Consider the following 13,202-nt stretch of genomic DNA (forward strand, 5'->3'; position numbering starts at 1 on the left):
CATGAATTTTATAGTATACATACAGAATTATAATTAAAAATTATTGTAGTTCTCCTGTTTGATATTATCAAATGTTCAAATGTGTGTGAAATCTTATGGGACTTAATTGCTAAGATCGTCAGTTCCTAAGCTTACGCACTACTTAACCTAAATTATCCTAAGGACAAACACACACAGCCATGCCCTAGGGAGGACTCGAACCTCCGCCGGGACCAGCCGCGATATAATCGAAAAACCTCATGAGAGAAGCTTAATATATGCAAAGAGGTTAAATGGAGAAAGTTTTGTAGAAATCTTATAATGCTTTCTGAGAAAAACGTACATTTATTATTTTTTGAAAATAAAAGTTTTAAATTCTATAAGGAATTTGTATATATATAATCCAAGAAACGTAACAGAAAACATGTTAATTTCATGTAAAGCATGGTACAAAATTTCGTTACCGTGTCTTCAAAATAGTGGATTTGGTGCATTTTTTAAATAGAGTATAATTTTCCAGAACTCCCCCTTTAAGGTTGTAGTTCTCTTTGAATGGTGTCTGGATGTCTGCTTTATTGTAGTGTTCATCTCATGTTGGTTAGAAATTCTGTTATCGAGTCACAAGGTGAGTTGAGAAAAAATATCTCTGAAAACTATTCAGAGCGGGAAAAAAATAGTCGACATGTAATTTCAAGACTTCCTAGCTGGCGTTATGGAAATTATGAACGCGCTCGAACTTGAGGTCGGAACAGCCTGTTACAACTTCTGCACAAAAGCGGACGGAAAACGTATTGAGAGAGCGAGCAGAGCAGCGGATGGCAGGAGCTGTCAAAGATGCCCGCAGGAACGTCACGGCCAGCAAGAAGATGGAGGGGGGCCTCGTTTTGGGTCTGGAAGACCTGTTGGATGGTCCGGGGATCGTTGACTAGAGTTATATTTAACTGAACCACAAAAAATGTAACCCGAAACATTAATCACGTTTCCCTCGAAACCAATTTTGAAACTGGCACCAAACAAAACTTGAGAACGATACATACGATTTTAATCTTAATTTGATGTCGGAATTTTACATTGGATTCTCTGTCAGCAAACGCAGTCGTACTGCGATATATTCAAATGGTTATTTTTGGTGGTCTCAGTTTTGTTGGCGGAGAAAGTGACATTTGTTTCAACACGTTACCATTTTGTTATAACTTCATATTTTTCATTTATTCTACATATGCTGATAGAAAATGTGTTGGAAATAACATATACAAGACCATTTTGTTTCAGGTCCAATAGCAAGGTTTCGGGAATTGCCGTCCATTATCAGTGTTCCGGCTGCAAGGGATCCTTCCACCAGGTGCAGTTGTTACAAGGAGTGTCCAACGTGGGCACAAAAGCGATTTCTTAAAGACAAAAGTGTAAGGAATAGAACTGTATCATCAGATTCAGCATTAATTTTTATTTTACTTGAAAAAATTCTCGAAAATCACCCATTTTTCGTCCGTTCAAAGAGGGCTACACCGAGAATGCAAGGTTTTGAAAGTTCTTGATGGACAGGTTATTGCACTCCTTGTAAGGTAATTGCCTCAGTATACCACATAATCAACTTAGTTTTGGAAATGGATATAAAAAAGGAATGTATGTAATTAATCTGTTTATGAAAGACTGTATATTGTGATGTTCTGAAAAGGAAAAACCAAAAATAAAGCAATAAAACAAATATACTGCAGTATAATTTATTTAAGTCAGACAAGAGTCACGAAGCTGGTCCACTATTCCGTAAGCATGTATTATGTTCGATCGACAACTGAAGTTGCCAGTAGTGGAAATCTGGTGGGGACTGCGTGAGTCTCTTGGGCACACTGCAGCGCGCCGTTCCCTCGGAGAGAGCCACTTGGCAGCGGAGCCGCCCACGCGTTGCCAGAGAGCAGCGCAGGTAGTTTGCGGACGTGGGCAGCGGCTGAAGTGTTTGTTGGCCTGCGGCCGTGGGATGAGATGGGTTCATTCGCACAGCGGCGCATTAGCGAAACAAACACGCCCGTGTGACGCGACGCCTGGCCGCGTGGGCCCACGGTCCTACAGTTCGGCTGCTTGCCGCGCCACAGCGCTGACGTAGCCACTAATGCGATGGCACGAAAGAGCACACTCAAGAACGTACGAAGAGACATTCAGAAAGCGACGAGATTGTTATTTTATTTACGCTGACGTTATTTTATCATTAGGGTTCCGTACCTCAACAGGTGAAAAAGGGTACCGTTATACGATCACTTTGTTGTCCATCTGTCCGTCTCTCTGTCTGTCCGACTGCTAAAATCCCTTTTTCTCAGGAACGGTCAGATGTATGTTGTGCCTTGGCAGTATACACGGTGCTTTTTTTTTCGTTTCCTTCATTGGATTTCGATTCCCCCCGAAGGGGGACTCTTCAGCCTACAGATTTTTTTTTTTTTTTTTTTTGGTCATCAGCCTACTGACTGGTTTGATGCGGCCCGCCACGAATTCCTTTCCCGTGCTAACCTCTTCATCTCAGAGTAGCACTTGCAACCTACGTCCTCAATTATTTGCTTGACGTATTCCAATCTCTGTCTTCCTCTACAGTTTTTTCCCTCTACAGCTTCAGTCATTCCCTCATGTCTTAGCAGATGTCCTATCATCCTGTCCCTTCTCCTTATCAGTGTTTTCCACATATTCCTTTCCTCTCCGATTCTGCGTAGAACCTCCTCATTCCTTACCTTATCAGTCCACCTAATTTTCAACATTCGTCTATAGCACTACATCTCAAATGCTTCGATTCTCTTCTGTTCCGGTTCTCCCACAGTCCGTGTTTCACTACCGTACAATGCTGTACTCCCAGACGTACATCCTCAGAAATTTCTTCCTCAAATTAAGGCCGGTATTTGATATTAGTAGACTTCTCTAGGCTAGAAATGCCTTTTTTGCCATAGCGAGTCTGCTTTTGATGTCCTCCTTGCTCCGTCCGTCATTGGTTATTTTACTGCCTAGGTAGCAGAATTCCTTAACTTCATTGACTTCGTGACCATCAATCCTGATGTTAAGTTTCTCGCTGTTCTCATTTCTACTACTTCTCATTACCTTCGTCTTTCTCCGATTTACTATCAAACCATACTGTGTGCTCATTAGACTGTTCATTCCGTTCAGCAGATCATTTAATTCTTCTTCACTTTCACTCAGGATAGCAACGTCATCAGCGAATCGTATCATTGATATCCTTTCACCTTGTATTTTAATTTCACTCCTGAACCTTTCTTTTATTTCCATGATTGCTTCCTCGATGTACAGATTGAAGAGTAGGGGCGAAAGGCTACAGCCCTGTCTTACACCCTTCTTAATACGAGCACTTCGTTCTTGATCGTCCACTCTTATTATTCCCTCTTGGTTGTTGTACATATTGTATATGACCCGTCTCTCCCTATAGCTTACCCCTACTTTTTTCAGAATCTCGAACAGCTTGCACCATTTTATATTGTCGAACGCTTTCTCCAGGTAGACAAATCCTATGAAAGTGTCTTGATTTTTCTTTAGCCTTGCTTCCATTATTAGCCGTAACGTCAGAATTGTCTCTCTCGTCCCTTTACTTTTCCTAAAGCCAAACTGATCGTCACCTAGCGCATTCTCAGTTTTCTTTTCCATTCTTCTGTATATTATTCTTGTAAGCAGCTTTGATGCATGAGCTGTTAAGCTGATTGTGCGATAATTCTCGCACTTGTCAGCTCTTGCCGTCTTCGGAAATGTGTGGATGATGCTTTTCCGAAAGTCAGATGGTATATCGCCAGACTCATATATTCTACACACCAACGTGAATAGTCGTTTTGTTGCCACTTCCCCCCATAAGAAGATAAGAAACAATAAAAACAGGCGATAAAACGGTGACGTAAAATGGAAAACGGCGGAAAATTGTGGAAAGTTAAAAACATAAAACTAATGGTGGGCGATGATAATAAAATACACAAGAAGCACACAGGGAAAAAGTAGACAGATAATTAAAAAAACACGGCGACAGTCTGGATTCTGTTTGCAAGAAAAAAAATCACACCCTGCAACAGCATGATGTCCGTTCGCAACACTTCGGAAAAGACGCACAGCACTTAACAATCACTAGGAACACTGCACTAAAACGTCGGCACGAAGATGACACACCACAGGCAAGGGCAGACGGGAGGGGGGACCTGGACAGAGGAGGGGAAAGAAAAAGGGGGGGGAGAGGAGAGGAAAAAACTAAAGGCGTGGGGGGGACGACGACGAAGGGAGAGGATTCATAAGGGAGGAGCAGGGTAGACGCGAGAGGGAATGGGGAAAGGCAGAGGATGGAAAACGGAAAAGGACTCGGGGGAGAGAATGGAGGGAGAGAGAGGGTAGGTGGGGAAAAAACAAGATGGAGGGGGGAGGGGAAGAGGGAGCCCGAGAAAAGGACAAAGGAAAGGTGGGGGGTGAAGATCGGAATTGATAGGAGGGAAAAATGGAGGGAGAGAGGGCATCATCTGGGACGGGGAGTCGACGGAAGCCACCTAGGGAAAGGGTGTAGAGATGGAGGGTAGGGGGGACACACTAGTGAAGGCGTGGCAGAGGGCGGGGGTTGGAGAGGAGAGGAGCAACCAGGAGATGAGGGGGATCAAGGTGGTGGGATGTGTAGAGTATGCAGATATGTTCAAGGAATAGGAGCAGATGGGGGAAAGGAATTAGGTCGTACAGGATCAGCATGGGGGACGGGAGGCGTATATGGAAGACGAGGCAGAGTGCATGGTGCTCAAGGATCTGGAGGGACTTATTGAATTTGGGGGGGGGGCGGATATTCAGGCGGAACTGGCATAACAGAGGATGGGACAGATTAAGGATTTGTAGGTGTGGAGGATGGTAGAGGGGTGCAACCCCCATGTCTGGCCAGAGAGGAGTTTGAGGAGTCGGAGGCAGTTGTGGGCTTTGGGTTGGATGGAGCGGAGATGAGGGATCCAGGTGAGGTGATGGTCAATGTTGAGGCCAAGGAAGGTGAGGGTGGGGGAGAGGTGGACAGGACGGGCGCAGATGGTAAGGGAGAAATCCAGGAGCCGGAAGGAGCGAGTGGTACAACCTAAGATGATTGCATGGGTCTTGGGATTGATTTTCAGGAGCCACTGGCTACACCATGCGGCAAAAAGGTCGTGATTCTGGAGAATGCGTTGGGACCGTTGGAGGGTATGAGCGAGGGCAAGGAATGCGGTGTCATCGGCGTACTGCAGGAGGTGTACTGGAGGAGGCATATCTGGCGTGTACAGGAGGTAGAGGAGAAAGGAGAGGACAGAGCCCTGGGGCACACCTGCAGTCTAGGGCTTGTAGAGGGTAGTGAGTACAGAACATTTTGAATAGGAACCCATGTCCGGAATCGTATCGTTTCCGTTCTACGACAGTTTCAATTCAGATGTGTACCTCGTCGACGGCTGCTCAGGGCAAGAGAAACGTCTCAGAGTTCCCTGTCCTGGTATGCAATAGGGTAGACACAATGACGTGTACTATATCTAACAATCCCCAGATGTCGCTTAGTGTCCGCTTTGCTGTGAGACCGAGTCAATACCTGTGCATCACCCATAGAGGAAACATGGTGCAGTACACGTTTGCAGAATACTCAGACATGCTCCTTGTGTATGGCGGAGCTGGAGGTAACGGAAGAGCTGCTAGTCGGCTGTATCACGAACGTTTTCCATACCGTCACACTCCATCGCACAAACTGTTTGCCCAAGTTACACAACGGCTACGAGAAACGGATACCTTCACCGTGACGCCGCACTCCCGAATTTGAAGAAGGTGTACTGCGTCGCATTGAAGATAGACCGTCAACGAGTTCGCGAACAATTGCGCGTGCAATGGCTGTTAGTCCGAGTACCGTCTTGGACGTCCTGCATCAGCAACAATTACATCCGTATCACTTACAAAGGGTACACGCTATGGGTCCAGCAGACTTTCCACAATGCGTCGCCTTCTGCACTTGGTTCCTGCACTGTTGCATCGACGCGCCCCTGTTTCGACGTCGAATTCTCTTGACAGATGAATGTAGTTTCTCAAGGGATTGTGTTCTGAATGTTCGAAATAGCCATGTCTGGGCGGACGAAAACCCTCATGCCACGCATGTTCAGGGATTTCAAGACAGGTTCGGAATTAACGTGTGGGCAGGTATTCTGGGCGGTCATGTGATTGGACCATAACTCCTTCGATCCAAGCTCACCGGTCCCGCATACTTAATCTTCTTACGACACGTAATGGACCCGTTCTTGGAAGCTGTGCCATCGAATGTCCGTCAGGAAATGTGGTTTCAGCATGATGGAGCACCACCTCACTTTTCACTGGCTGTCCGGAGACATCTCAACAGACGGTATGGTCAAAGATGGATAGGCCGTGGCGGTCCAACCGCGTGGCCGCCACGATCGCCGGATTTAAATCCTACGGACTACTTCTTATGGGGTCGTATGAAGAGCTTAATTTATGAGACACCTGTAAAGACAGAGGAAGATCTGCTGGCACGAGTTCTGGCCTCTGCACAAGACACTGAAGAGACACCAGGTGGGATGGAGAGAGTGTACCACAACATGCTTCGGAGGTACAATGTGTGTAACAACGTTGGTGGTCGCCACATCGAGTCGCTGTTGTAATGCATCGATACGTTGCGGCTAGTGCCGTAGATGCTGGATTCTTGTTGTTGTCCACTAATGTAAACCATAAGGTGTAAGTTGTAATGCAAATGCATAAGTAATAACGGAACGAGTCAGTATTCTTTTCAAATGGATTGCAACAATTGTACTGGGTCACGCGTATGTATATTCCTCACGTGGGTGTGGATGAGATAATCATCTGCATCGAAACTGTCGTAGAACGGAAGCGATACGTTTCCGGACATGGGTTCCCATTCACAATGTAATGTACTCCCTACCCTCTACATGTCCTAGAAGTTTGTAACGGGAATTTCCGACCATCCTGTATAAACGTTGGCTTCTAACTAAATGCAATGAAAAGATACAGCCTTTCATGTCACTTTTTTTTATTCAAACTCGCTCATCAAAACCTATAGATTACTTGCATTTGGTCTAGAATCATGAAACTGGGAAAGAAGCAAGGTTCCACACTACAAGTACAGGGAAAAATTCGAAAATTGTTAATTCGTAATTATATCACACAAAAATATTTTTTGGCATTTGTTATCCACGTGTTATAAGACTTTTTTGTTAGGAGTGGATGGACATATCAAGTTAAAATTTATCTCACTTACTAAGGTGTATGGTCTCTTGCCGGTGTCAAATATTAAGCTTCTACGTCGATGAAATCAAACAATACGGCCATTTGTATTACATATTTTGATTAGGAAATGAGACACTTAAAGTAGTAAAGGAGTTTTGCTATTTGGGGAGCAAACTAACTGATGATGGTCGAATTAGAGAGGATATAAAATGTAGACTGGCAATGGCAAGGAAAGCATTTCTGAAGAAGAGAAATTTGTTAACATCGAGTATAGATTTAAGTGTCAGGAAGTCATTTCTGAAAGTATTTGTATGGAGTGTAGCCATTTATGGAAGTGAAACATGGACGGTAAATAGTTTGGACAAGAAGAGAATAGAAGCTTTCGAAATGTGGTGCTACAGAATAATGCTGAAGATTAGATGGGTAGATCACATAACTAATGAGGAAGTATTGAATAGGATTGGGGAGAAGAGAAGTTTGTGGCACAACTTGACCAGAAGAAGGGATCGGTTGGTAGGACATGCTCTGAGGCATCAAGGGATCACCAATTTAGTATTGGAGGGCAACGTGGAGGGTAAAAATCGTAGGGGGAGACCAAGAGATGAATATACTAAGCAGATTCAGAAGCTTCCTCAGGATAGAGTAGCATGGAGAGCTGCATCAAACCAGTCTCAGGACTGAAGACAACACCAACAACAACAACAACATCATTTTGATATCTTGCCAGTATGGAAATTGATAACAGGCAAAAATCGTCGAAATTCTAGATTCCCAGGATGGATGAACTTCTACACTATCAGTCACTACATTATGACAACCTATCTAATAACCGGTATGTTCTCTTTTGGCACGGACAACAGCGGCGGCGCGTCGTGGCCTGGAAGCAGTGAGGCATTTTGCAGATCGCTGGAGGGAGCTGGCACCACAACTGCATACAGCAAGTCACCTAATTCCCGTAAATTACGGGGAGGGTGGGAGGAGGGGCCATTAACTCTGATGGTTCAAATGGCTCTGAGCACTATGGGACTTAACTTCTAAGGTCATCAGTCCCCTAGAACTTAGAACCACTTAAACCTAACTAATCTAAGGGCATCACACACATCCATGCCCGAGGCAGGATTCGAACCTGCGACCGTAGCAGTCGCGCGGTTCCGGACTGCGCGCCTAGAACCGCTCGGCCACCCCGGCCGGCCATTAAATCTGTCGCCACGTTCAATCACATCGCAGTTGTGTTCGATCGGGCTCAGATCTGGCGAGCTTGGGGGTGAATATATCAATTCGAACTCGCCACTGTGTTCTCGAATCACTCCAGCACACTCCTGGCCTTCTGACATGGCGCATTATCTTTGTGAAAAGTGCCACTGTCGTCGGGAAATATGATTGTCTTGAACGGATCTGCAACCAGTGATAGATACCGCTTGGCCATCATGGTGTCTTGCACGAGCCCCACTGGACCCATGGACGCCCACGTGAATGTTTCCCAGAACATAACGGAGACCACGGACACCATATAATGGAGCCGCCGCAAGCTTGTCTCCATCCCGCAGTACAGGTGTCAAGGAGCTGTTCCCCTGGACGACGACGGATTCGCGCGCCCACGTTGGCATGTTGAAGAAGGTATCGGGATTCATCAGACCATGCTACGCTCTACCACCATGACAACGTCCAGTGCCGATGGTCACGTGCCCATTTCAGTCGCTGTTGCCAATGTCGTAGTGCTAACATTGGCAAAGGCATGGGTCGTCGGCTGTGGAGGCCCATCGTTACGAGTCATTCCATGCACTGTGTGTTCAGAGACACTTGTAGTCTGCGCAGCATTAACGTCTGATGTTCTACGGCGTCCGAAATCTGTAATGAGGGGTGGCAGCCTAACCCCACGACGTCTGGACGTGGTTTCACCAGGGTTTCGCCACGTGTTGAAGATCCTAACCAAAGCTCTGACACCCGAACCCTATTCGCACCCGGCCAATTTTTATAATTAAATTTAAACATAAATTTCCATTTACACTTCACAAGTGAAGGAAATGAAGTCCGTGAACCATTTCAAAAAATCGTCAAGAGATAATTGAACAAGAGCAACGCATTATATGATATAGTTCGTGAAAGACTAACGTTCAAGTTGCTTTTTAGAATATTTATAAGCGTTCTATATGACAACCCTTCTTCACACGGCATACATCTAATCAGTCGCCCAGCGTATCAGGAGTGATGGTAAGAACAGCTCCTGCGATGTGGTGTCACAAGTCTTCAGTCTTCGACGTGGAGCATAAAAGCTATCCTTGCTGTAGAAAAAAAAAAGCCAAGGCAGCAACTCTCATGGGTATATACTGGGTAACTCCTGCTCCATTCTGAGTAAAGCTGGTTTTCCGCACATCTCAATGTTTATGACGTCATATCTCCTGACTATGTTCCTACAATGATACAATTTTACAGGCACATTCAATGGTATATGTGGATCCATTCTGTAAAATGTATAATAGTAAAGAGGTAATAAACAAAAACGTCTTGCACACCATCTCTAATAACTTCGATATCGACAGGACTTCTAAACTCTGAATTTCCTATCTTGAAATTTCAGGCCTAATACCGCAGTTTTACTGCAACGACATCGAAAATATAGTAAGCGATAAACTTTCACACTTTTGTTGTCTTTTGGGGGATACCCTGTCATCGAGAAAAAATAGAATGGTTCTGGGCATTCTGGACCGAAAATGACCTTGAACGCGGTCATTCGCCTTGAAGGTTATCATACGCGCATCACATGATCACTCATGACACCACAATGCCTCCCACCCTTCCCCTCCACCCCCATCACCCCACCATCTGCCTACTGTGTCCTACCCCGCCCCATCTCCCATCTGCCCTCCATCAAATCAAAATGCAAGGTAGTGGAGGTTTGCCAGTTGAGGTAGTGGGAAATTAGAAAAAAATCCGAGATAGCGGAATTAGCCTATTTGTGCTTTGAACCCTTCCCTCTAACCTTCTCCAGCCAGTCACAGCGAAGCATTAAAATGAAGCAGCTAACCAGAATTCAGGATGGTGGATCCAACCCAGTTGTCAGATCGGGTGGCCACAGTGGTCCCTCGAATAGCGTCACGTCAGCAGCTGCAACAGAACCTACCCAGAGACGTGGCAACCTCTCATTCAGGAATCCACGTACATAATTGTGTAAATGGGCAGGGGCGCAATCTTGTAGGAAGATCGAGCCCATGCTATCAGTTTCAAGTCGTGGCACGAGCCATGAGTCGAGATAGGATAAACCAGTGATAGCTCTCACAACGAAAAAGAAGTTTCCATAGACTGTCTTGCTGGAAACGCCACAGAACTTGGCATCCTGTATGCCGTTCACAAGTACGCCTCTGGTCCGCCACTGGCACCTTTAAATTTGGACTGTGCAGTATGAGAGGACTCACTGCCCTCCCCTTATTCTCATTCCACAATGATGTACGCAACACAACTCGTTACGTAAAAATCTTCTTAGGTAAAAATAATTTATTCCATATTACATCATATACATTATAAGATGGTATTCCTTAGTACACTACTGGCCATTAAAATTGCTACACCAAGAAGAAATGCAGATGATAAACGGCTATTCATTGGACAAATATATTATACTAGAAATGACGTAATTACATTTTCACGCAATTTGGGTGCATAGATCCTGAGAAATCAGTACCCATAACAACCACCTTTGGCCGTAATAACGGCCTTGATATGCCTGGCATCGTGTCAAACAGAGCTTCGATGGCGTGTACAGATAAAGCTGCCCATGCAGCTTCAACACGATACCACAGTTCATCAAGAGTAGTGACTGGCGTATTGTGACGAGTCAGTTGCTCGGCCACCATTGACAGACGTTTTCAATTTGTGAGAGATCTGGAGAATGTGCTGGCCAGGACAGCAGTCGAACATTTTCTGTATCCAGAAAGGCCCGTACAGGACCTGCAACATGCGATCGTGCACTATCCTGCTGAAATGTAGTGTTTCGCAGAGACCGAATGAAGGGTAGAGCCACGGGTAGTAACACATCTGAAATGTAACGTCCACTGTTCAAAGTGCCGTCAATGCGAACAAGAGGTGACCGAGACGTGTAACCAATGGCACCCCATATCATCATGCCGGGTGATACGCCAGTATGGCGATGACGAGTACACGCTTCCAATGTGCGTTCACCGCGATGACGCCAAACACGGATACGACCATCACGATGCAGTAAACAGAACCTGGATTCATCCGAAAAACTGACGGTACATCCATGAGGAAAAGATGCCTGTCATCTCGACTGCTAGTGATACGAGGCCGTTGGGATCCAGCACGGCGTTCCTTATTACCTTCCTGAACCCACCGATTCCATATTCTGCTAACAGTCATTGGATCTCGACCAATGCGAGCAGCCATGTCGCGATAGGATAAACCGCAATTGCGATTGGCTGCAATCCGACCTCTATCAAAGTCAGAAATGTGATGGTACGCATTTCTCCTCCTTAGACGAAGCATCACAACAACGTTTCACCAGGCAACGCCGGTCAACTGCTGTATGTGTATGAGAAATCGGTTGGAAACTTTCCTCATGTCGCCGGCTGGAGTGACCGAGCGGTTCTAGGCGCTACAGTCTGGTACCGCGCGACCGCTACGGTCGCAGGTTAGAATCCAGCCTCGGGCATGGATGTGTGTGATGTCCTTAGGTTAGTTAGGTTTAAGTAGTTCTAAGTTGTAGGGGACTGATGACCTCAGAAGTTAAGTCCCATAGTGCTCAGAGCTATTTTTTTGTGAAATCTTATGAGACTTAACTACTAAGGTCATCAGTCCCTAAGCTTACACACTACTTAACCTAAATTACCCTAAGGAAAAACACACACACCCATGCCCGAGGGAGGACTCGAACCTCCGCCGGGACCATCCGCAGATTCATGACTGCAGCGCCCTAGACCGCTCGGCTAATCCCGCGCGGCTAAAGATTTATCGACGGAAAAAGCCATCAGGGGGTGCGAACATGAATAATAACATTGACTCTTGTGCTCAAGTAGCGCCGCGTGGGTAGAGACTCACAGTGTAGGTCACAGGTTCGCCGCTCGTTGAATGCGTTTTCTTTTTCTTCGTTTACTCGTTTGTAAAGGAATCTGAGAGCAGCAATGGTATTTGTATTCTTATTTATCACAAATATTTGAAGGTCCTTTCCGACTATGTTGCAATTTCCATGGGTCTGGTTAGGCAGGAAGCTAAGACTACGGCTTAAATTGCTGTCAGCGAACAAGCAGAAGTGACATTAGAGAGGGAAGTACCTAAAAGCGGACCCCAATTTCGCTTTTATTTAACAAATAACAAAATAGTAAATAATTATATTTTAAAAGCACTTAAAAAATAAACTAAACTCCTCCCGAACAGGCCATGAAGGCCCAACGGGACCGACCGGCCGCCATGTCAACCTCAACCACAGGCGTCACTGGATGCGGATATGGAGGGGCATGTGGTCAGCACACCGCTCTCCGGCCGTATGTCAGTTTCCGAGACCGGAGCCGCTACTTCACAATCAAGTAGCTCCTCAGTTTGCCTCACAAGGGCTGAGTGCACACCGCTTGCCAACAGCGCCCGGCAGATCGTATGGCCACCCATCTAAGTGCTAGCCCAGCCCGACAGCGCTTAGCTTCGGTGATCCGACGGGAACCGGTGTTACCACTGCGGCAAGGCCGTTGTCAAAAAGCACTTAAGCATGTTTTAAAAGTAAGGCAGAAAACAGTGTTTGTTTAGTTAAGTTACGTAACTAATGTTTGTTTGTTAGCTGGCACCTGTCTGCAGTCCTGAAATCCCCACGCCGCAGTATAGTAGCACGGAGCTGGACCAACCAGGACACAATGAACTCACTGATGAAGTGGAAATGGGTTGCACCGTTTCGTTTTGGCACGTCTAGTAGTAGTTGCGTGCTACAGTGGAGAGGGAATTTCAGAGTATACGAGGACTGCAGACACGTAACTGTAAATAAACCAAAAATGAATCACAGACTCAATTTTCATTCCGCA

At 45.7% G+C, this 13,202-nt stretch overlaps 1 protein-coding gene and 1 pseudogene across 1 annotated transcript in view; both read right to left on the reverse strand.

The window, feature by feature from the left end:
• LOC126088171 (SH2 domain-containing protein 3C) overlaps nt 1-13,202 on the reverse strand; it is a 1,167,763-nt gene that overhangs the window by 903,631 nt on the left and 250,930 nt on the right. The window lies entirely within an intron of this gene.
• LOC126089960 (5S ribosomal RNA) lies at nt 12,763-12,880 on the reverse strand (annotated as a pseudogene).

This window comes from Schistocerca cancellata, chromosome 6, assembly GCF_023864275.1.
Source record: "Schistocerca cancellata isolate TAMUIC-IGC-003103 chromosome 6, iqSchCanc2.1, whole genome shotgun sequence".
Lineage (NCBI taxonomy): Eukaryota > Metazoa > Arthropoda > Insecta > Orthoptera > Acrididae > Schistocerca > Schistocerca cancellata.